This window comes from Petromyzon marinus, unplaced genomic scaffold (assembly GCF_048934315.1).
Source record: "Petromyzon marinus isolate PM22_M1 ecotype Great Lakes invasive population unplaced genomic scaffold, UKy_Petmar_22M1.pri1.0 PM_Scaffold_28, whole genome shotgun sequence".
Classification (NCBI taxonomy): Eukaryota; Metazoa; Chordata; class Hyperoartia; order Petromyzontiformes; family Petromyzontidae; genus Petromyzon; species Petromyzon marinus.
The window spans coordinates 35077-58697 of record NW_027423257.1 but is presented as its reverse complement, the minus strand read 5'-3'; the positions used below and the strand labels follow the sequence as shown (position 1 = coordinate 58697).

The following is a 23621-nucleotide window of genomic DNA, read 5'->3' as shown; positions in this document are numbered from 1 at the left end:
AGATTCATATCGTCAGTTTAACCTTTGAAAATAATCACAAAACCTTGCTATCCTAGTCTACTACTGTTCGTATGTACATGAATCTGTATTGCTGTGTATGTCCACGCGTGTGTTTATTTACACTCGTTTATGTGGATATGTACATGCGTGAATGTGTGTATAGGTATGTACAATCATTTGTTCGCACATTTGTTCGTGTAGTAGAACGCAATCCCGGTGTACGTACACTGCAGTGTATGTACACTCGTGTGTGTATGCGCACTCTTGTATGCATGTGCACCCGTGTGTATGTATGAAGCGGTGTGTATGCACATTCGTGTATGTTTTTACAGCGCTGTGTATGTCCACTCGTGTATGGGTGTACATGGGAGTGTATATGTGTACTCGTGTATGATTGTGAATTGGAACAAACAAATTATTTTTCATTGTGTCGTACAAAGAATTGAGGGGCAACGTGGTAATGAATGCGCCACCACGACAGGGAACTACAGGGATGAGACTCCCCGCTCGTGGTGCTAAATTAATGAAAACAGCGCCAGAGCAGACAGAGCCCCGCCCCTACAGCTCGTGAGTGTGACGTAAGGAGTGTGACGTAGTGAGTGTGACCAGCGGACCGCCACGATGCTACCAGGTAAGGGTAAACTTGTGTGATGGAGATGCTTCACCTGAAACTCGCCTCCACACGTGTTCGCTATGAACATTGTAGCAATAAGGGACGATCAGTCATCTTTAACATAGCAGGTCTTTATTGTTCTGCAAGTATATTAACGTTAGAACTCGTAGAAACACATGCACACTCGTGTGTGAATGCACACCGCTTTATAGATAGTCGTGTTTGGATGCACTCTCGTGTGTGTATGTCTACTCGTCCGTGTTTTTTTAAGGAAGGATATGGTAGCAATAACGTACGATTAGTCATCGTTAAAAAAAATTAAGGTCTTGATTAATATGCAAGAAAATTCACGTTAATACTCGTATCGAAATCTTTATTAATACGCATGCTCAAACAGGAAAGGAACTAGGCAAATTATTTCCCAATAGGAATTCAACAGTTAAAACATAATCTCAAAATCAAAGACGTAAACGTCGATTTCCCCAATTGACATCCTTTTCGACTGAAGCCATTCGTCTAGAAGTCCAAGCCATCAAACACAGGAACAACGAACGTACAATCCACGCACACTCTGAAGCCTATTATTTGAAGTGATTTAATTCATTACACAATGATGAAAATTAAAGAACATGTTTAAAATATTGAGCAAAGTTGTAACCACAGACTTTCTCCAACTTTTGCTCAACAAGACCACTTAACCGCGAGAGTAAAATCAGGAATTGAACCACCTCACAACCACTGCGTATCACACCACATCAACAAGTAATCCGATAGGACTACAAAGCACCACCTTAACATGACGAAGTCTAGAATAAACTTCAACACTCACAAGACGGAATTCAACACAAACACCACCACAAAATGAATAACAGGAATGGACAAATCATAAAACAAGACGGCCTTATTAATTGATCTAACATGCACATTCCAAGACTTTAACAGAAGTACTCAATACTTTGATTATCCAGCCACTCCAGCAGCCATTTCTCAGTATCAACCTGCATGGGGTCGAAAGAGGAATTGTCGTCAGGGCTCATTACATCCACTACATCCACGCATCTCTCCGGATCCACCTGTATAGGGTCGAAAGATGATTTTGTTCCAGGACTCATTGCAGCACTTTGTATTTCACCTTTTGATTTCACTTCGCTATCATTGCGGATCTTCTCATGCTTGTTTCGGGGTGATGACCGTGAAAACGTCCTCTCCAAAGGAGAACAATTCTACGGTTTCTCGCCCGTGTGAGTTTTCTGGTGAAGATGTGGTTTATGTGCAAATGCCTTCCCACACACAGCAATTGAACGGCTGCTTACGCGTGTGTGCGTGGCACTGTGGAGAGTTTATCTTTTCCATTGTTGATAATTAAAGGCAAACTCTAAGCAAATTCTAAATAACGTCTAACCGAGACAGAGTAACGTCTCGTAAGTCGAACTACACGCGATTACCAGATTATCCACTAACAAAGAAACTTACCTGTTGATGCACGGCGTATCGATATCCCTGATGAGATCGACACGACCTCTCCCGAAGCAAAGTCGCCAACAAGTCGCCACGCAATCGTGCTCAACACGCTGGGTCTCGCAGAAGGGTAGTCTGCAGGGCGAGGAGTCGAGCGTCTATCCTCAGGAAAATTCCTCTCCAAATGATCTTGATGTGTAATGTTAAGCCCCTTATAACTCCCCTCTAGCATCCAAATTCTTTGTTCTCAACGTGGCCTATCATGGCCTTGGCATTCAATTGTAAATTTTTACATTTACAATCCGCATTCCTAGCAACATAGCTTCGTTAATCTGGCCATTGTCCTTCAAATATAATAAGTATGCACATCTCACTGAATAATTCTGTACTTCGTGTTAATTTGCTAATATTCACGCCCGCAATGTTCTGTAAACTTCTGCAGATTTAGAGGATTTAATAGCGACATACAGTCTGAAGGATCAAAATGATGTCGAGTTCAATTTGGACTAAGAAGTGCAAGTTTATGCTGTGCTGACCGTGTTTTATAAATATATTTAAGGACACTCTTGTTGAGCAGGGTGCTTCGAGAAAACGAGGGTGGTTATGCTTCCAATTTCTGTCATAAACTTTGAATAATCATCTGCATGGTTTAGCTTGTAAGCATGGTTTATAATAACGTAACGCCAAAAAAAACAATCGTCACCTTTTAGTCTGTAACATACGACATTCGGTGTGTGTGTATACACCAGTGTATGTATTCAATATTTAGCACGTTTAATATGTTGGACGTGTTTTCATGGTAATTACATTCAATATTGAGGGGTTTACCAGCCCCTTGCACCCGTCCAGAGGCCTCGTGGGCCACTGTGGTGGGGGAAATTGCTCACATCCACCACAGCGTTACCGTCCGGCACCGTCAATAAAGGAAGAGGGTTGTTTTTGCAAAACTTTACTCGTGGCAGGGGAATGACAAACAACAGGGAGTGCCTCCTTCTGAGAAACAAAAAACGAATGAAGGGGGTGTGGGAGCGTGGCGTAAGGTGTAGAAAGCCGTAAGTCACAGGTATTATTAGAATTGAGAAAATGACACCAGCACACAATGGTGGGGTCGTTTGGAATGATGTTGCAATGATGAAAGATGGAGTTCTCGACTTTGCATTTCATGAACTTTACATTCCATTGTTATTTTTTGAATTTACAATATGCATATCTAGCAACAGAGCTTCGCTAATCTGGCCATTGAGCTTAAGCCTGAATACGTATGTTCATCTCACCGCATTATTCGCGTTAATTTGCTAATATTCACCCTGCAATGTGCTGCAAACTGCTGCCAATTCAAAGGCGTTACCAGGAACATGCAGTATTCAAATTGTGATTTGGAATTTGAGGTGCAAGTTTATACCGTGCTGACCTTGTTTTATAAATATATTTATGGACACTCGTGTTGATAATTGTTTGTCAGAACAACCAAGGTGATTTGTCCACGAATTTTTTTACAATTGCTGTAATACACTTTTAATGATCATCGAAATGGTATGGCTTGTAAGAGTGTATTTACACTGCTGTGTATGTACACTTGACTTTGACTCGTGTGTGTGTGTACAGGTGTTTGTTGTAAGCATTGTACAGTTAACGAACGATCAGAAAACTTAAAAAAATCTGATTTGTATTCATCTGCAAAAAAATATTAACGATAATATTGCTGTGCATGCACACTCGCGCGTGTGTACACTGCTGTGTATGTACACTCACGTGTGTATATATGTACTTCTGCGTGTATGTATAACAAACCATAATATAGGAAACACCACAAGACGAGCACTCGTCTGTGTATGTACACGTTTGTGTGCATATGTAGGTACAATCGGTCGTGTTCGCAGTGGAACGCAATCCTTGTGTACATACACTGCTGTGCATGTACACTGCATTGTATCTCTGTATGTATGTACACCCCTGTATATGCACACTCGTAAGTGAATGCCCACCGCTGTATATATATAGTCGTGTTTGGATACACACTCGTGTGCATGTCTACTCGTCCGTGTTTTTTTTTAAGGAAGAATATGGTATCAATAATGTACGATCAGTCATCTTTAAAAACAAATCAGGTCTTAATTCATCTGCAAGAATTTTAATGTTAAAACTCGCATCAAAATCTGTATTAATTAGCTTGGTCAAACAGTTAAGGAACTAGGAAAATTATTTCACTTTCAGGAATTCAACAGTTATAAAATATTCTCAAATCAAACACGTTAACGTCGATTAATCATTTCCAATTGACGTCCTTTTCGATTTAAGATATTCGTCAATAGGACTACAAAGGACTACAAAGCACCACCTTAACGTGACGAAGTCTAGAATAAACTTAAACACTCAAGAGACGGAACTCAACACAAAACACCACTACAAAATGAAAAACAAAAATGGGCCATTCCTAAAACAATACAGCACACATAGGCATAAGTATAATGACCACATTAGCTTAGGAGCGCTGATTAATATGCGGATTGTAAATTTACGAAATCAACAAGTGAATGCAACGTTCATGAAAGGCGACGTCTAGAACCGAAGATTTGCATCCCCAGGGGGGATTATGAGAGATATTTTACAAATGCGCAGGATAATCTGACCCAGTACGTTGCGGCAAAAGGCAAATAAATGGAAGTATGGACTTGAAAAAGACTTGACGCACATAAACAATATTATTTACTGAACCTGAGGCCAAGCTGAACAAGAGGCCAAATTTCTCAATATCAGTAGTAATTGAATGCAGAATGCATTAGAATGGTGTGCATTTTTGTCATCGTCATGAAGTCCTTCAGTGTTCTTATGTTTAACCTGTGAAAATAATCACAAAACGCTGTTATCCTATGACACTGCTGTGCGTATGGACATGCGTAGTGTAGTGTACTGGTAGGGTAGTGGTAGTGTAGTGGTAGTGTAGTGGTAGTGTAGTGGTAGCTTAGTGGTAGTGTAGTGGTAGTGTAGTGGTAGCTTAGTGGTAGTGTAGTGGTTAGCGCGCTGCTCAATTCTCTTTGGTTCTATTCGGTAAAGTCACGTAGGTAAAAAATTAAAACAACAAAAATCACGGCCTTCATCAGGTGAAGGGACCAACCTGTCCAGCGGACAGCGTTGGAGTGAAGAAAGCCAAGCGCTGGTCGCCTCCCTTTAAGCTGTGAGGGGGCAAACAGCAAACGCCCTGACAAAGAAAATTAGCATCAAACGCACCACTGACAAAGCTTGGAATTAGCACAAGATGATAATACACCACCCTGGGAGTTTGGAATACCACTACTAGAATAAATATACTGTACCATTGAAATTTAGATTTGAAGCTTTCGTGCCTGCAAGGCTCCATACTCATTGGTTCTATTAGGTAACGTCACGTAGGTAAAAAATAAAACAAAAATCACGACCTTGGAAGTTTGGAGTGCCACTATTTGAAATAAATATACTGTACCATTGAAATTAGTTTAATGTTTGGTCTTTCCAATTGTTGCTTAATTTGAAACCATCTTCTCGGTTGAAATTGTGTCTGTGTTTGTAAATCTGAATTGCCTCGTGAACAAATCTCTGATGATAACCTGTCGGTTTGCAAAGGACCTTGGTATCGGAGAAAATTATATCGTGATCACCCACAGCGTTGAAACAATTATCAGCTACGGCAGAATTCGTTCTGCCGTAACAGAATTCGTTCTGCCGTGTTTCAAATCTGATTTGTGCTCGCGAATTCGGTCAGAGACATGTTGTTCCGTCTCCCCGATATAGCAATCACCACAAGTGCAGCTCAATTTGTAAACCCCGGAGTACTGTAAATCAAGAATGACATCCTTCACGGATGGGATCAGGTCACGGATTTTGTGTACTGTATTGAACCGGACCAGGATCTTGTGTTTGTTTAGAATTTTGGAGATCTTTTTAGTAACGCCTGCTATATATGGTAGTGTGATGGTTTTGACCGGAGTATCAAGTGGTTGTTTCTGTATGGAGGGAGAAACAGCTTGGCAGATGGTATGGTCAGAGTATCCGTTTCTCTTGAGGGCCAGATGTACGTGTTTAAATTCACTGGCCAGGTGGTGTTGGTCCGAAATACAATGAGCCCTGTGGTATAACGTTTTGATGAGATAATTCTTTTGAGTCGGGTGGTGGTGGGAATCAGGTTTCAAGTAGGAATCTGTGTGGGTGGGTTTCCTGTGGACAGAATGTCCCAATGAGCAATCAGGTCTCCTCTCAAACAGAACATCCAAGAACGGCAACTTGCCATCTTTCTCCACTTCCATGGTGAATTTGATGGCGGGACGTCTGGAATTGATGTGGTGTAGGAAGAGGTTCAAAGCTGGGAGGCCATGTGGCCAAATGACGAAAGTGTCGTCTACATATCTCTTCCACAGAGAAGGTCTGAGGGTGGAAGTCTGGATGGCGTCTGATTCAAATTTCTCCATGAAAACATTGGCTATCACTGGTGATAAGGGAGAACCCATGGGGGTACCCATGGGTTCTCCCTTATGTAGACACCGTGATATTTTGGCAGACTTCTTACGACTGTTTCCAGGCCAGCTGCCAAGTTGCCTTGGAATGCACAAAGACAGCTACCACTGGGAGGGGTGTCCAATTTCAAATGCGTTGAGATGCGAAATGTGAGTGGCTCATCGCGCTCAATGCACTCTGAGATGCCTTTGACGTCAAGGGAGGCGGCTTTGTCGACCTCAAATCACTGTCGGATATTTTATCGAAATCTTTGGATGGGTTGAAGCAGCCAAAGGGTCGCACACTCATCGCTCACCGCTTACAGTTCAGATCTTGCTTCCCGCCCTGGTTATTACTGCCGCTGCATTAACCACAAAGATACACACCCATTCCGTCACAGCGGATGTTCAGGATCTCCACCGATGTAATTTTAAATGCTTAGGCCACTATGTCCAAGGGGAGAATGACACATAAAATATCACTAAAAATGAATCAGCTAAATTTACACAGCAACGCCACCCACTACTGTGAAACTACAACAGTCTGTGTGAGACACAGCTGCACCTATCTCAAGGATAGCCTTGCCCCATGAGAATGACAGCACCAATACTAAGCACACTCACTGGCCATGTCGTTACTGCTGTTTATATTAAGCTCGAATGAATCCACCACACATTCCACCCACGGATGGGGAGATGGCGATGTCTGCCGTAGCAGGAAGGTGAAACGGTGTCGTGTTTGTCTCTTCACTGATCTAAGCCAGCGCAGCCCTCCTCCTCACTCGTCCAGGCATTTGAATTGAAGTCAGAGGTTGTGGAGGAGTCGAAAGAAGAGGTGGAGGAGATGATGGAGGATGAGGTAGAGACGGAGGAGGAGAAATCGGAGGAAGAGAAGGCAAAGGAGGACGAGATTGTGATGGTGACAATGGAGGAGAACACGGAGGGAGAGGATAAAGACAATACGGATACGGAAGGCAAGGAGACAACAAAGGATGAACAGATGGTCGTGGTGGAGGAGATGGAGACGACGGACAAAGCGGAAACAATGGTGGTGGTGGTGGAGGAAGAGAAGAGGGTGGAGGAGATGGTGGTGCTGGAGGGTGAGGAAAAGATGAAGGAGGAAGAGATGGTGCTAGTGGAGGAGCAGAAGGTGGAGAAGACAGAGGTGGCGCAGGAAGAGGATGAGGAGGTAGAGGAGAAGACGGTGGTGGAGGATGAAGAAGAGGGGATGGAGGAGGATGAGACAGAGGAGGAGAAGATGGAGGAGGTGTAGGTGGAGATGCACGAAAACAAGAGGAAGCGAGGGGGCCTCGCTCGCGTGACGACAGCGTTCACCTCACTCCTCCGCCATGTGCTGCTTTGTGGTGGCAGGTCCACCGCCCAGTAGGCGTGGTGGCGGTGGTAGTGGATCGGTGCCAACAATGACCGCTATCACCATACGACCCACCCACCCCGTGACACACGCCACACACACACCGCACGGTTCCCCAGAGAGACTGTGCCACTGTGACCACAGCTGGGGAATGAAGATGAGCAGAAGATGCCAGGACTACAGGGGAGAATGACTGCTACCAGGACACCTCACATCACACATACACACAGGACTATTCCATAAGCATAGCCGGCCCCACACTGGGCCCCTTCCATGCTGGTTTTCATCCAGGCAGTCCTCATGGGATGACCTTGCCATGGTTTCCAGGACGTGGAAGGGGCAGCTGACCCAGTGTGAGAGAGCTGGAGGGGTCTGGTGCAGACAATGAACAAAACCTGCACGTGCCAAGTCTCAAGGCCACCCTGTTAAGAATTAGGATCAATATATTTGTTGTTGGTGTTACTATAAACTTTGTGAAATCAACCCATGAGGACACAACGTAACGTTGCATTGCTTGCGAGTGCTGCCTGGGTTGGTTAAATGTGCCTTGGCTCGTGTGTGCGCTGTCCCGGCTATGTTTGTGGCGGTACAAGGACAAATAGATAATAAGAGACGTTTTACGAAATGGTTCTTCTTCAGAGTACATACAAGCGGTGGTGGGAAAACATTCAGGTGATTCGCCTTCTTCCCCACAAATAATCCCATTCTCTGCCCCACAGCTACACTACCCCACCACTCCATTGGCCCTCTGCCCACTGCCCCTCTGCTCCACCATCTGCCACAGCAGTTGAAACAAATGATTGAGTATCTTAAATCCACCTGCCTCTGTGCACCAACCAGTGAAAATGGGTGCGCAACAATCAAGCGGCAAGTTGCGTTTGGTGGATTAAAGAGAAAGCAAATGCAGGACTGTGCCACTGCTCCACAATCCCAATTGCTTTGGCAAAATATTCAAAGAATGCTGCTGCTCACTAAACAGGTTGCTGCTTATGTCTTTAACGTGGGGGGTGTTTAGAGGCGGCCCATGGACCTAGTGGTCAAAGCACTGAATTGGCACAACGGAGTACCTGGGTTTGAATCCAGGCAGCAGCCTGTGATCAAAGCAGATTCTCAAGTCTAGCGAGTTAATGGTCTCAGCCCGGTCATCATTCACTGCACAACACAAACTATCACATGGCTGCAATGTGGTTCTCCATGTACTTAGGATAAATTCCAGCTGTAAGAAGTAACAACATTGTTGTGACCAACGTTGCTCTTAAATAAAGAACAGGTGGGAAAGTCCTGCCCTTTACGATGTGGACCAGACAGCACTTGAAGGGTACTCAGAAATAGCTACGTGATATTAGTTTCAGTGTGCCATTCTCTAGCAAAAGGCTTGCATCATCATCACCACCCATCAACATTGCCAGCCATCTAACACACACGCACACTCACCATGATACTTACACACCCACACAACAACAACCGCCATTCGCCACTAAGTGGCGGTGACGTCACCACGACGCTTGTGCCAGGCTATGTGCACCCTGAGGCCACGTGAAGTGTCGAACGCCCGCTGGCAGGAGATCACGGGGCAGACCCAGGTGCCACGGGTCGACTGACTGAGATGACTGGCTGATGCACCACCTGTGCCCCCAACTGTGCCAACCTGCTGTGCTTTAGCCACCCGGCGCTCCGCTCGTTGTTGTGAGCGTCGCTCCTCCGCCCTCCGTTGTTGTTGGAGGGCGACTACCTCCAACTGCCCAGTAGCATCCTTCACGAGCCTCCTCCACAGAGGCCGATCTTGACACCGCTGCTACCAGTCATCGGCAAGTCCACTCAGCTCCACGTCCTCCTGTACCACATCACTCCATCTCTTCTCTAGCCCGTGCCGCGCCCCCTTTGCCCCCTCAATCCGGCCGAACAAAAGCTGTTTCGGCATGCGGTGGCTGGGCATGCGGGCTACATGACCCAGCCATCGCAGCCTTGCCCGCCGGAGGAGCTCACCGATGGGGGACCTTGCCCAGATCTTTCAAGGATTTGTGAGCTCCTCACACAATCCAGTCTGGTTAAACCCAGGATGGATCGTAGGCAGGCCAGCCTAAATGTTTCTAACCGGCGAAGATGTTCCATTAGGGGGGTCCACGTTTCGCAAGCGTAGAGAAGGGAGGGAATGACCGTGGCCGAGAAGACCTGAAGCTTAGTGCGGAGCGACAGACCAGGTAGCTTCCACACAGCGTTACACAACCGATGAAAAGATATTGCCGCTCGACTGATTCGGAGTGAGACCTCTGCTGTTAAACTGGAGCCAGTCATAAGCACACTGCCCAGGTATGGGAAACTCTCCACTCTCTCCACAACTGCCCCATCACCGATCATGAGTTGTGGGGGTGGAGTGTCCGATGGTACAAAATACCCAGGCAGGTACTTAGTTTTGGTGGGGCTGATGGTAAGGCCCCACCTCTTAGTGGCACGCTCCAGTCTCAGCAGCAGCGTCTCCAACTCCTCCTCTGACTGAGCAGCTATTACCAAATCATCAGCATACATAACGTAGTTGAGCAATAGGGAGCCATCCCTTGACCGCACCCGGGCATCGATCAGCCTCCCATTATATCTGTACCATATGGAGATTCCCCCGGTACAGCTATTGAAGGCTTCACGAACTACGTGGTCAAAATAGATGTTAAATAATGTGGGAGCCAGAGGACATCCCTGTCGCACCCCAAGGTGTACAGGGAATGGCTCTGACTCCCGGCCACGTAGTTTTACCCGGGCCCGCTCACCATCATGAAGGTCCTTAATAATCGTGAGCAGAGGGTCAGGTACTCCAAAAGCACGAAGAACGACCCAGAGCCCAGGCCTACTGATGGTATCATAGGCCTTGACCAGGTCACTCACCATGATACTCACACACCTACACACTCACCATGATACTCACATACCCTCACACTCACCATGATACTCACACACTCACACACTCACCCTCAAAAACACACCCCTACCATCCTACTCTAACACACGTCATGAAAGTCACACATGCACCATTACTCACAAGCCTACAAACTCACGATGACAACAGCCGTAATTCGCCACTACATGACGGTGATGTCATCCCAACAACCCAGGTGCCATGGGATGATTGCTGTGCCAGGCTAGGTGCAGGAGGAGGTCACGGAACAGAGCCAGGTGCCATGGGTTGACTGCTGTGCCAGGCTAGGTGCAAGAGGAGGTCATGGGACAGATACTGATGCTATGGGTTGACTGCTGTGTGACAATCCCACTTGGGCGACAGCCAAGGCCAAAGGTCGGAGTACAGCCAGTAAACTCCTGAACCTGCACCACCTAGAGAGAAGGGGACATGGAGACATGGGGAGAGAGAGGAGGAAGGGAGACACGGGGAGAGAGAGGATGGAGACACGGGGAGATGGAGGAGGAAGGGAGACACGGGGAGAGAGAGGATGGAGACACAGGGAGAGAGAGGAGGGAGACACGGGGAGAAAGAGGGAGACACGGGGGGAGTGAAACAAAGGAGGCACCTGTGGGCCAGGTCCCTCCTTTGTTTCCCCCCCCCACCACCGCCACTGCTGATGTGTCCACACCACGCTTGGTTCACACCTTCTTCTGGCTGAGTCGATGTAGAGGAGGCCCAGCCAGCGAGCCGCCACTTCAGAAGCTCGTGAGCCACCGACGGTGACCGTGAGAGGGATTCCAAATCAGCCTCTCGCCACCCACAATCCACAGCACCGCCTCCACTCGCCCCGGCCTCAGCGGAAGTAGCTGCGGGGGAAGGCGAGGGGGCGAGGGGGGTGTGGGGGCTGAGGGGGACATGGGGGGTGGCGCAGGGGGAGTTATGGGGTTGAGGCGTTTTGCATAATAAAGGTTTATTTGGGTTAGTCTCCAACACACCGATGTGCCAAAGTAGAAACTAATTGGCACTTTTGTTCACGTGACAAACTTTATTAATTGGCCGTGTCGGGTGGTGACGGGTTTTAAGACATTTATATTTACACGATCTTACCGCATAAAAAAGCGTTTATTATGGGATTGGAGAGTTGGGGGTTTAGAGGGTTACGGGTTTAGTGGTATAAGGGTTTGAGGGTTAGGGGGTGTTTAGGGTTTGGGTTGTAGGGGTATAGGGGTTTAAACGGTGAGGGGATTAGAGGGTTAGGTGTTGAGGGTTTGGGGTTAGTTAGATGTTGAGAGGGTTGGGGTTTAGATGGGTTGGGACTTAGGTTAGGGATTTAGGGTTGTAGAATGTTAAGGTTTCGAGGTTCACAAGGTTAAGGGTTCTGAAGTTTACGCTTTAGAAAGATATGGGTTTAGAGGGTCAGGGTTTTAGAGGGTTTGGTTTTTAAGGGTTTAGAAAGTTAGGGGTTTAGAAAGTTAGGGGCTCAAAGAGTTAGGGGTTTGGGTTCAGAGGGTTAGGGGGTTAGAGGGTGAGGGGTTTAGAGGGTTAGGGTTTTAAAGGTAAAGAGGTTTAGAGCGTTAGCGGTTTAGAGAATTTGTTTTTTAAGGGTTTAGAACGTTAGGGGTTCAAAGGGTTAGGGGGTTGGATTTAGAGGCATAGGGGTTTAGATGGTGAGGAGTTTAGAGGGTGAGGGGTTTAAGGGTTAAGGGGCTTAGAAAGTTAGGGTGTGAAGGGTGAAGGGGATTAGAGGGTTATGGTTTTCAGAGTATAGGGGTTTAGAGGATTAGAGGTTTATAGGGTTAGGGGTATAGAGGCTTAGGTGTTTATAGGGTTAGGGTTTTAGGAATCTATGGGTCTGTGATTAACACGAACCCTATGGGAGACCCAATGATTAACACTGAACCCTATGTGAGCCCCAGTGATTAACACTGAACCCTATGGGAGCCCCAGTGATTAACAATGAACCCTATGGGAGATCCAGTGATTAACACTCAACCCTATGGGAGACCCAGTGATTAATACTGAACCCTATGGGAGACCCAGTGACTAACACTAAACCCTATGGGAGACAAAGTGAGTAACACTGAATCCTATGGGAGCCCCAGTGATTAACACTGAATCCTATGGGAGCCCCAGTGATTAATACTGAACCCTATGGGAGACCCAGTGATTAACATTGAACCCTATTGGAGACCCCGTGATTAACACTCAACCCTATGGGAGACCCAGTGAGTAACACTGAATTATTTTAGATACCCAGTGATTAACACACGAACCCTATTGGATTCCCAGTGAGTAACACTGAATCCTATGGGAGCCCCAGTGAGTAACACTGAACTCTATGGGAGACCCATTGATTAACACTCAATCCTATGGGTGACCCAGTGAGCAACACTGAACCCTATGAGAGATCCAGTGATTAACACTTATCCCTATTGGAGCCCCAATGAGTAACACTGAACTCTATGCAACTCTCAGTGATTAACACTGAACTTTATGGGAGACCCAATGATTAACACGAACCCTATGGGAGACCCAATGATTAACACTGAACCCTATGTGAGCCCTAGTGATTAACACCACGAACCCTATGGGAGCCCCAGTGATTAACACTGAACCCTATGGGAGACCCAGTGATTAATACCAAAACCTATGGGAGACCCAGTGATTAATACTGAACCCTATGGGAGACCCAGTGATTAACACTGAACCCTATGGGAGACCCAGTGAGTAACACTCAACCCTATGGGAGACTCAGTGATTAATACTGAACCCTATGGGAGACCCAGTGAGTAACACTCAACCCTATGGTAGACCCAGTGATTAATACTGAACCTTATGGGAGACCCAGTAATTAACACTGAACCCTATGGGAGACCCAGTGAGTAACACTGAACCCTATGGGAGACCCAGTGATTAACACTTCATCCTATTGGAGACCCAATGAGCAACACTGAACTCTATGGAAGCCCCAGTGATTAACACTGAACTTTATGGGAGACCCAATGATTAACACCGAACTCTATGGAAGCCCCAGTGAGTAACACTGAACTCTAAAGCCACCCACTCCCGAGTGTGCTGATTCAGTCTTCATAGGTGCTCGCTAACAGCACATTCCCCAACAGTCTCTTCAGGCTAAAAGGGAATCTCAAACGGGGAATGTATTTGACTTTGTGTGAGAGCGAGTGAGTCAGAGTAAATTTGTGTGAGGGTGAGTTTGTGAGAGTGAGTGAGCTTGTGGGTGTGAGTGAGCTTGTGAGAGTGAGTGAGTTTGTGAGAGTGAGTGAGGTTGTGAGAGTGAGTTTGTGAGAGCGAGTGAGTTTGTGAGAGCGAGTGAGGTTGTGAGAGTGAGTTTGTGAGAGCGAGTGAGTTTGTGAGAGCGAGTGAGCTTGTGAGAGTGAGGGAGTTTGTGAGTGAGCATGTGGGAGTGAGTGAGTTTGTGAGAGTGAGTTTGTGAGAGTGAGTGAGCTTGTGAGTGTGAGTGAGCATGTGGGAGTGAGTTTGTGAGAGTGTGTCAGCTTGTGAGAGTGAGGGAGACTATGAGAGTGAGCGAGTTTGTGAGAGAGAGTGAGCTTGTGAGAGTGAGTGAGCTTATGAGAGTAAGTGAGCTTGTGAGAGTAAGTGAGCTTGTGAGAGTGAGTGAGTTTGTGAGAGCGAGTGAGTGAGTTTGTGACAGTGAGTGAGTTTGTGACAGTGAGTGAGCTTTTGGGAGTGAGTGAGCTTGTGAGAGTGAGTTTGTGAGAGTGAGTGAGTTTGTGAGAGTGAGTGAGTTTGTGAGAGAGAGTGAATTGGTGAGTGTGAGTGAGCTTGTGAGAGTGAGTGAGTTTGTGAGTGTGAGTGAGCATGTGGGAGTGAGTGAGTTTGTGAGAGAGAGTGAGTTTGTGAGAGTAAGTGAGCTTGTGAGAGTAAATGAGCTTGTGAGAGTGAGTTTGTGAGAGCGAGTGAGTGAGTTTGTGACAGTGAGTGAGTTTGTGACAGTGAGTGAGCTTTTGGGAGTGAGTGAGCTTGTGAGAGTGAGTGAGTTTGTGAGAGTGAGTGAGTTTGTGAGAGTGAGTGAGTTTGTGAGAGAGTGAGTTGGTGAGTGTGAGTGAGCTTGTGAGAGTGAGTGAGTTTGTGAGTGTGAGTGAGCATGTGGGAGTGAGTGAGTTTGTGAGAGAGAGTGAGTTTGTGAGAGAGAGTGAGCTTGTGAGAGTGAGTGTGTAGTATAGCGGTTAGTGTGTTGCGCTACGAACTTGGCGACCCAGGTTTGATTCCCTCTAATGGTCAACACTGGTGACGATTATCTGAACCAGGCATCCCGTAGGTCAACACAGCCTCAAATGAGTGTCTGGTGAGGTGTGTGCACCCCACCAGGCACTCATTTGAGGCTGTGTTGACCTACAGCCAACTTCGTCTCCCTAGTGGAGATGTGCACACACCTCACCACTAGGGAGACGAAGATGGCCGTGCATGGTGCTGGCCACCCACCCCCTCGTGTTCCATGCTGGCTTTCATAGGTGCTTGCTAACAGCATTTGCCCCAACGGTCTGTTATGGCTATACGGGGGATCTTTATCATTGTTCCGTGGTTCTTTCTGTTTGTGGGTGTTTTTGTGTGTGCGTTTGTGGGTGGGTGAATTATTGAGTAGATGAGTGGGTGACCAAGTGAGAATTGGTGGATGAGAGAGTCTGTGAGTGAGTGCATCTGTGAGTGAGCGGTTGAGCGAGTGGATGAGTGAGTAGGTGAGTGAGTAGGTTAGGGAGTGAGTTAGTGAGTGTGTACATTTGTGTGTGAGTGGGTGAGTAGGTGAGAGAGTGGATGATTTGATAAATGAGTGGGTGGGTGAGTGCATTTCTGAGTGAGTTAGTGAGTGGGTCAGTGAGTGGCTAATTGAGTGGGTGAGTGAGTTTCTGAGTGATTGGGTGGATGGGTGAGCAGGTAAGTGAGTGGATACGTGAATGAATAAGTTAATCATTGGCGAAGTTGCTGAATGAGGAAGTGACGGAAGGAATAAATGGGAAAATATGGGTGAGTGAGTGAGTGACTAATTGAGCAAGTACATAAGCGAGTTTGTGAGTGTGTGAGTAAGTGAATAAGCAGGTTATTGATTGAGTGGATGAGTGAGTGGGTGAGTGACTGATGGAGTGAGTGAGTAAGTGATGAAATTATTGGGAGGGTGAGTGGGTGATTGATATTCTGAGTTCGTGATTAAGGGAATGGGTGCTTGAATGAGTGGATAGGTAAGTGGGTGAGTGAGTGTGTGGGTGCGTGATTGAGTATGTGAGCTGTTGATCGATTGTGTGGGTGAGTAGGTGAGTGAGTTCATGAATGAGTGACTGATAGACTGGGCGAGCAAGTGAGTGAGTGGGTGAGAGAGAGTCTCCAAGTGAGTGGGTGAGTGGGTTGTTGAATGAGTGAGTGGGTGGTTGAGTGAGTGGATGAGCAATTGGATGAATGAATGAATGGGTGAAATTATTGAGTGGGCGAGTTAATGGTTGCGAGTGAGTCAGTGGGTGGATGAATGAGTTTCGGAGTGAGTGGATGAGTGAGCGAGTCTGTGAGTGAGTTGGTCAGTGAGTGGCTGAGCGAGTGGATGAGTAAGTAGGTCAGTGAGTGGGTGCGGATGAGCGAGGTAGTTTTTAAGTAAGTGGGTCGGTGGTTGAGTGAGTTTCTGAATAAGTTAGTGGGTGAGAGCTTTTGAGTGAGTCTGTGAGCGATTGAGTCTGTGAGCGAGTGAGTCTATGAGCGAGTCTATCAGAGAGGGAGTCTGTGAGCGAGTAAGTAAGTCGGCGAACCTGTGCGCGCATGGGTAAGTGGGCGAGTAAGGGCATGAGTGAGTGGGTAATGATTTTGTGAGTCAGTTTCGGAGCGTGTGAGTGGGTGAGTTTATGAGTGATTCTGTGAGTGGATGCACGAGTGGGTGAGCAAGTGGGTGGGTAAATGGGTGAGAGAGTTCTTGAGTTAGTGCCTGAGTGAGTAGGTGAGAGATTGGGTGAGCGAGTAAGCCTGTGAGTCGTTGAGTGGGTGGGTGCACGAGTGGGTGAGTAAGTGGATTAGTCTGTGTGAGTCTATGGGTCTTTGTGTAAGTATATTGTCTATGTTTCAACGGGTCTTTGTTTGAGCTAATTGGTTTCTGTGTGAGTCAATGAGTCTATGTAAATCTATGGATCTATGTGTGAGTTTTGGGTCTCTGTGCGAGTCTATGGGTCTGTGTGAGTCTATGGATCTATGTGCGAGTCTTTGGGTCTCTGTGTGGTGCACATAGCCTGGCATGTGAGTAGGGGGTACCGTAACCCTGTGTGTATGTGGGTGGGGTACCGTAACCCTGTGTGTATGTGGGCGGGGCACCGTAACCCTGTGTGAGGGGATCTTCCCCCCCCCCCCCCACCCGGGGCAGAGGGAGGATCTTGAAGGTGGACCCGGAAGCGCTCGGCTTGGGAGACAAACCTTCCTCTTCCTGCTTCGTGTTGTTGTGCTGGGGGGTAGGGGGTGTGGAGAGGGAGGAAGGGAGGAGGAAGAGAGGAAACTAAACTATTTATATTTTACCCGGTGAGGCCCACCGAGCTACACAGCTCTTCTTCAGAAGAGAAAAGGCCAAAAATTATCAGTCAACGAAGTGGCTTATCATTACGTCGACATTTATAGAAACCAAACACTCTGAACGCGACCACAGGGAGAGACACGCAAACTCAAAATATCTAGCAGGTGTGAGGGTAGGGATCGAACCCACGACCTCCTGTATTACAGGCAAGGTAGTTACAGGAGAAAGGAGAGGGATAGAGAGGCAGGGAAAGAGGGAGGTAGAGGGGGTGGGGGAGAGTGGAGGGAGAGAGGAAGGAAGAGTGGGTAGTGGGTAAAGGGAGGGGGGGGCAAATAAGTCAAACTCACAGTATTGCTTGCACTCACCATGATACAATCACCATCAAACTCACACTGCCACATACCATCACTCACATCCTCACCACGAAACTCACAGACCCACACACACTCACCCTCGTAAACACACCATTACCATCCAACTCACACACACGACATGATAGTCACACACTCATCACAATTACTTACACACAAGCCCACCAACTCACAACGACAATGGCCGCCATTCGCCACTACGTGGCGGTAATGTCATCACAACAAACCAGGTGCCATGGGTTGACTGCTGTGCCATGCTAGATGCAGGAGGACAGGGGACAGACCCAGGTGCCATGGGTTGACTGCTGTACCAGGCTAGGTGCAGGAGGTCACAGGACAGATCCGGGTGCCACAGGTTGACTGCTGTTCCAGGCTAGGCACAAGAGGTCACGGGACAGATCCTGATGCTATGGGTTGACTGCTGTGCGACAAATCCACTCGAGTGACAGCCAAGGTCAAAGGTTAGAGTGCAGCCAGTAAACTCCTGACCCCTAAACCTTGACCACCAAGAAATAAGAGGGGGATGGAGACACGGGGAGAGAGAGGAGGGAGACACGGGGAGAGAGAGCAGAGGTAGGAGGAGTGTGCGTGGAGGAAGCGAGAGCTCCTCTAGAGATGCAGGAGGTAAAGATGGCCCAGAATCAACGACGACTGCAAGGTATGCTGGGAGGCAAGGTCATGTGACCAACGCGGCACAGGGGCGGCAGTGCAGGCTGGAGCCATCGCTGTTGGAGCCGCATGGACAGAGGACCCAGAACGCATCCTTCATCCCAGCACCTGCAGCAACCACAATCACCATCACAACTATAACCAAAACAACCATAAAATAACCACAACTAAAACCACACCTCCAATTAGCACGGTTGGCTGGGTAAGGTGCGATAGAAGTTCAAAATACATACAACTACCAAAACAACCATCATAACCACCTACACCACAACTATGACCATTACAACCACCACCTACACAATTATAACAAATATAACCACAAAGACCACAACCGCACATTTAACCACAACCTACACAACCACAATTATAACCACAACCAAAACCACCACAAGCACCACAACCAGAGCCACAATTACCATAACAATCAATAAAACCACCTACAACACAACTGTAACCTCAACCACCACCACAACCACCATCATAACCATCGCAACCACCACCATAACCAAACAACAAAAATATTAACGCAGATACTACACAACCACTGCATGAAGGGTCTTTATCCCTCTGTGGGTGGGTGAGTGGCTGAGTGGGTGGGTGAGTGGATGGCTGAGTGAGTGGGTGGGTGAGTGGGTGGCTGAATTGGTGGGTGAGTGAGTGGCTGAGTGAGTGGGTGGCTGAGTGAGTGGCTGAGTGTGAAATGGACTCGAACCTGCACCTCTGCATTGCAAGTCCAGTGAGCTCACGGCCCGCGTGTGGAGGGGTAAAGTGTGGCTACGCCCAGCGTGGAAGAGGAGACCAAATACTCCACATCGCGGCCTCAAGTGGAGGCCATTTCTGCCACGACAACATATCCGTCCCTCCAGAGATACAAAAAACTAAATTTAACTCATCCCATCAGCCGCAATCTGGCAGTGCCTCTCCTCATCATCATCAGCAGCAGGGCCGTGAACTCAGCAGGCGCCTAGCGCGTGACGGCTGTGGGCCAGGCGCCTCCTCTGCCTCCCCCGCACCACCGCCACTGCTGCTGTGTCCACACCGTGCAAGCTTCTCGCCTTCTTCGGGCTGAGTCGACGTAGAGGTGGCCCAGCCAGCGAGCCGCCGCTTCAGAAGCTCGCGAGCCACCGACGGTGGCCGTGAGCGGGAATCCAAATCGGCCGCTCGCCACCCACAATGCACAGCGCCGCCTCCACTCGCCCCGGCCTCAGCGGAAGAAGCAGCGGGGGGAGGGGCGGGGAGAGGGGGCGGGGTGAGGGGGGTAAAGGGGTGGGGCGAGGGGGTGTGGCCATGGGGGGGAGGAGCTCCGGTGGGGGGAGGGGCTCAGGGCTGTTTACGTCGCAGTGGGCGTGGTCTCATGGTACCGCCCCCTCGTCTCGAGCCACGCGCTTCCCCCTGGCAGTTTGTCCGTTGGAGAGGCGGGGAGAGCATCTGGCGAAGGTGAGGAGCGGTGAGGTGGTGTGAGTCTGTGTGTGTGTGAGTCTGTGTGTGTGAGTCTGTGTGTGTGTGAGTCTGTGTGTGTGTGTGTGTCTGTGTGTGTGAGTCTGTGTGTGTGAGTCTGTGTGTGTGTGAGTCTGGCAAAACAACCCCCTACCTCCTCGCGGTGCCGGACGGGCAACTCTGTCGTGGACAGCGATGTGGGGGGAGATCCAATTTTGATTGGCTCCTCCCCTCATGGCATATGTGTCCACCACAGGGGCTAAACGGGGGCTCTGGACGGGTGCGAGGGGCTGGTAACCCCTCCACCTTCAATTAATTACCACGAAACTACGAATTAAACTGAAATATGTAACAACTAAGCTTGTGCCGGAGGCCCCGGGGGGCCAGGCGTCTATGACGTCTCCTGGCCAAACCCCAATTGGCGGAGCCAGGAGATTGAATACCTACCCTCGGGGCTACTCCAGAAACAACGAAAAGCCACTACGGTTGGCCACGTGGAATGTTCGAACGCTCACTGCAGAGGAGAGGCTGCCACTCCTCTGTCGGGAGCTGGACCGGTACCGCCTGGATCTATGCGGCATTCAGGAGGTCCGGTGGACCGGCTCTGGCTCCTGCCACCATGAGGGGTGGACAGTCCTCTACTCGGGGCAGCAGACTGCCAAACAACAGGGTGTGGGTCTTCTTTTGAACAAAAGAATGAAGGGGGCGTGGGAGCGTGGCGGTGAGGTGTGGGAAGCTGTAAGCCCCAGGCTACTTTGGGCTCGCCTTCCCATCAACCGGAGGCGAGGAATGGTGGTCGTGGTTACTTATGCCCCCACCGAAGATGAACATCCGTGGAGGGATGCAGGCAAAGCCGATGAGTCAGATGCCTTCTATGACCTCCTGTCACAGGTGCTGGCTAAAGTGGCCCCTCGGGATAGAGTCATCATGTTGGGTGACTTCAATGCCCGAGTTGGTCATGATACTGGCACCTGGTCTGGAGTGATTGGAGGGCATGGGCCAGATCAGCTCAATAACAACGGTAGGAGGCTGCTAGATTTTTGTGCAGCCCATGGGCTTGTAATTACCAACACGCTGTTCCGGCATCGGCGCATCCACACAACATCATGGATGCATGCCGGGTCCAAGCAAGAACATCTGCTGGACTACATAGTGACGGACCAGCGAATGCGAGCCCATGTCCTTGACACCAGGACCTACCGTGGAGCTGATCTGCCCTCTGACCATCGACTAGTCATCTGTAAGATGCGCCTGCCATTCTTCCACTCCGGTGGTGGGTGTACACCCAGGACCCCATTCCAACCTAAAGTGGCCTGGTCTCAGTTATCTGATGAAAGTTGCAAGCGAGAATTTCATCATCGCTTGCGGCTGGGATTGGCATCGTCCCCGACTCCTCCTGATGTCGAGGGTAAATGGGCGAGGTTTAGGACTGTGACTCATGCAGCTGCAATGGCTGCTTTGGGTACACGGTCCAGACCTCCCCAGACACCCTGGATGACAGAGGAGTTGTTCAGGATGGTTGAGAAAAAGCGACAGGCCCACTGTCATCGGCTACAGAATCCCACGTCAGAGAATGAGGAGGCTTACCGCAGCCTTCGCTCGGAGGTTCGGAGAGCCGTGAGGCGCTGCAAGGATGGGTGGTGGTCGCGGGTTGCTGAGGAGATGGAGTCTGCCTCAGTGGCCCGTGATCACAAATCTCTATTTAACTCCATCAAAAAAGTAACCTGCAGCGCCACACCTATTACCATCATTAGGGGAAAAAACGGTGATCCAATTTCCGACCCCCAGGAACAGGTTCGCAGATTTGCTGAGCATTTCTGTGAGGTCCTGGGGGAGGGAAAATCCCTCAGCCAGGAAAACATCGTGGCACAAAGTGAGGATGACCCTGCTGAGGCTGCGGTGCCTCAAATATTGGATGAAGTCACCCCCTGTGAGTGGCTGGCTGAGGTGCCATCTGCTGAGGAAGTATTGAAGGCGATCCGGAGTCTGAGACCAGGAAAGGCAGCGGGCAGAGATGATCTCCCAAGCGAAATGCTGAGGGAGGGTGGCGTTTGTGCACAGACTGCCCTATATGACATCATAACAACAGTCTGGACCACTGGACGGGTTCCGCAGGATTGGAAGGATGCCCTGGTGGTCCCCCTTTTTAAGAAGGGGGACCGCACAGACTGTAACAACTACAGGGGCATCTCACTCCTCAGTGTGCCGGGAAAGGTCCTGGCAAGGATTATTCAGCATCGCCTTGCCAGGCACGCTGAGGAGAGGCTTGCGGAGCCCCAATGCGGTTTCAGGAAAGGGCGGTCCTGCACAGATGCCATATTTTCTGTCCGTCTGCTACAGCAGAGGTGTAGGGAATTCCAACAAGACCTACATCTCTGCTTTATTGACCTGGTCAAGGCCTATGATACCATCAGTAGGCCTGGGCTCTGGGTCGTTCTTCGTGCTTTTGGAGTACCTGACCCTCTGCTCACGATCATTAAGGACCTTCATGATGGTGAGCGGGCCCGGGTAAAACTACGTGGCCGGGAGTCAGAGCCATTCCCTGTACACCTTGGGGTGCGACAGGGATGTCCTTTGGCTCCCACATTATTTAACATCTATTTTGACCACGTAGTTCGTGAAGCCTTCAATAGCTGTACCGGGGGAATCTCCATATGGTACAGATATAATGGGAGGCTAATCGATGCCCGGGTGCGGTCAAGGGATGGCTCCCTATTGCTCAACCACGTTATGTATGCTGATGACTTGGTAATAGCTGCTCAGTCAGAGGAGGAGTTGGAGACGCTGCTGCTGAGACTGGAGCATGCCACTAAGAGGTGGGGCCTTACCATCAGCCCCACCAAAACTAAGCACCTGCCTGGGTATTTTGTACCATCGGACACTCCACCCCCACAACTCCCAATCGGTGATGGGGCAGTTGTGGAGAGAGTGGAGAGTTTCCCATACCTGGGCAGTGTGCTTATGACTGGCTCCAGTTTAACAGCAGAGGTCTCACTCCGAATCAGTCGAGCGGCAATATCTTTTCATCGGTTGCGTAACGCTGTGTGGAAGCTACCTGGTCTGTCGCTCCGCACTAAGCTTCAGGTCTTCTCGGCCACGGTCATTCCCTCCCTTCTCTATGCTTGCGAAACGTGGACCCCCCTAATGGAACATCTTCGCCGGTTAGAAACATTTAGGCTGGCCTGCCTACGATCCATCCTGGGTTTAACCAGACTGGATTGTGTGAGGAGCTCACAAATCCTTGAAAGATCTGGGCAGGGTCCCATCGGTGAGCTCCTCCGGCAGGCAAGGCTGCGATGGCTGGGTCATGTAGCCCGCATGCCCAGCCACCGCATGCCGAAACAGCTTTTGTTTGGCCGGATTGAGGGGGCTAAGCGGGCGCGGCACGGGCTAGAGAAGAGATGGAGTGATGTGGTACAGGAGGACGTGGAGCTGAGTGGACTTGCCGATGACTGGTACCAGCGGTGTCAAGATCGGCCTCTGTGGAGGAGGCTCGTGAAGGATGCTACTGGGCAGTTGGAGGCAGTCGCCCTCCAACAACAACGGAGGGCGGAGGAGCGACGCTCACAACAGCGAGCGGAGCGCCGGGTGGCTAAAGCACAGCAGGTTGGCACAGTAGGGGGCACAGGTGGTGCATCAGCCAGTCATCTCAGTCAGTCGACCCGTGGCACCTGGGTCTGCCCCGTGACCTCCTGCCAGCGGGCGTTCGACACTTCACGTGGCCTCAGGGTGCACATAGCCTGGCACAAGCGTCGTGGTGACGTCACCGCCACTTAGTGGCGAATGGCGGTTGTTGTTGTTGTGTGAGTCTGTGTGTGTGTAGTGGTT

At 49.2% G+C, this 23621-nt stretch overlaps 1 long non-coding RNA gene across 1 annotated transcript; it reads right to left on the bottom strand.

Annotated features, from left to right (window-relative positions):
- Positions 1–971: 971 nt before the first annotated feature.
- LOC142923092 (uncharacterized) lies at positions 972–19567 on the bottom strand. Its single transcript, XR_012940514.1, has 5 exons — positions 19396–19567; positions 17164–17250; positions 11504–11703; positions 5187–5270; positions 972–4909 (listed from the first exon to the last, which is right to left on the bottom strand). It is a non-coding gene; the product is annotated as an uncharacterized LOC142923092 (long non-coding RNA).
- Between the last annotated feature and the right edge of the window lie 4054 nt (positions 19568–23621).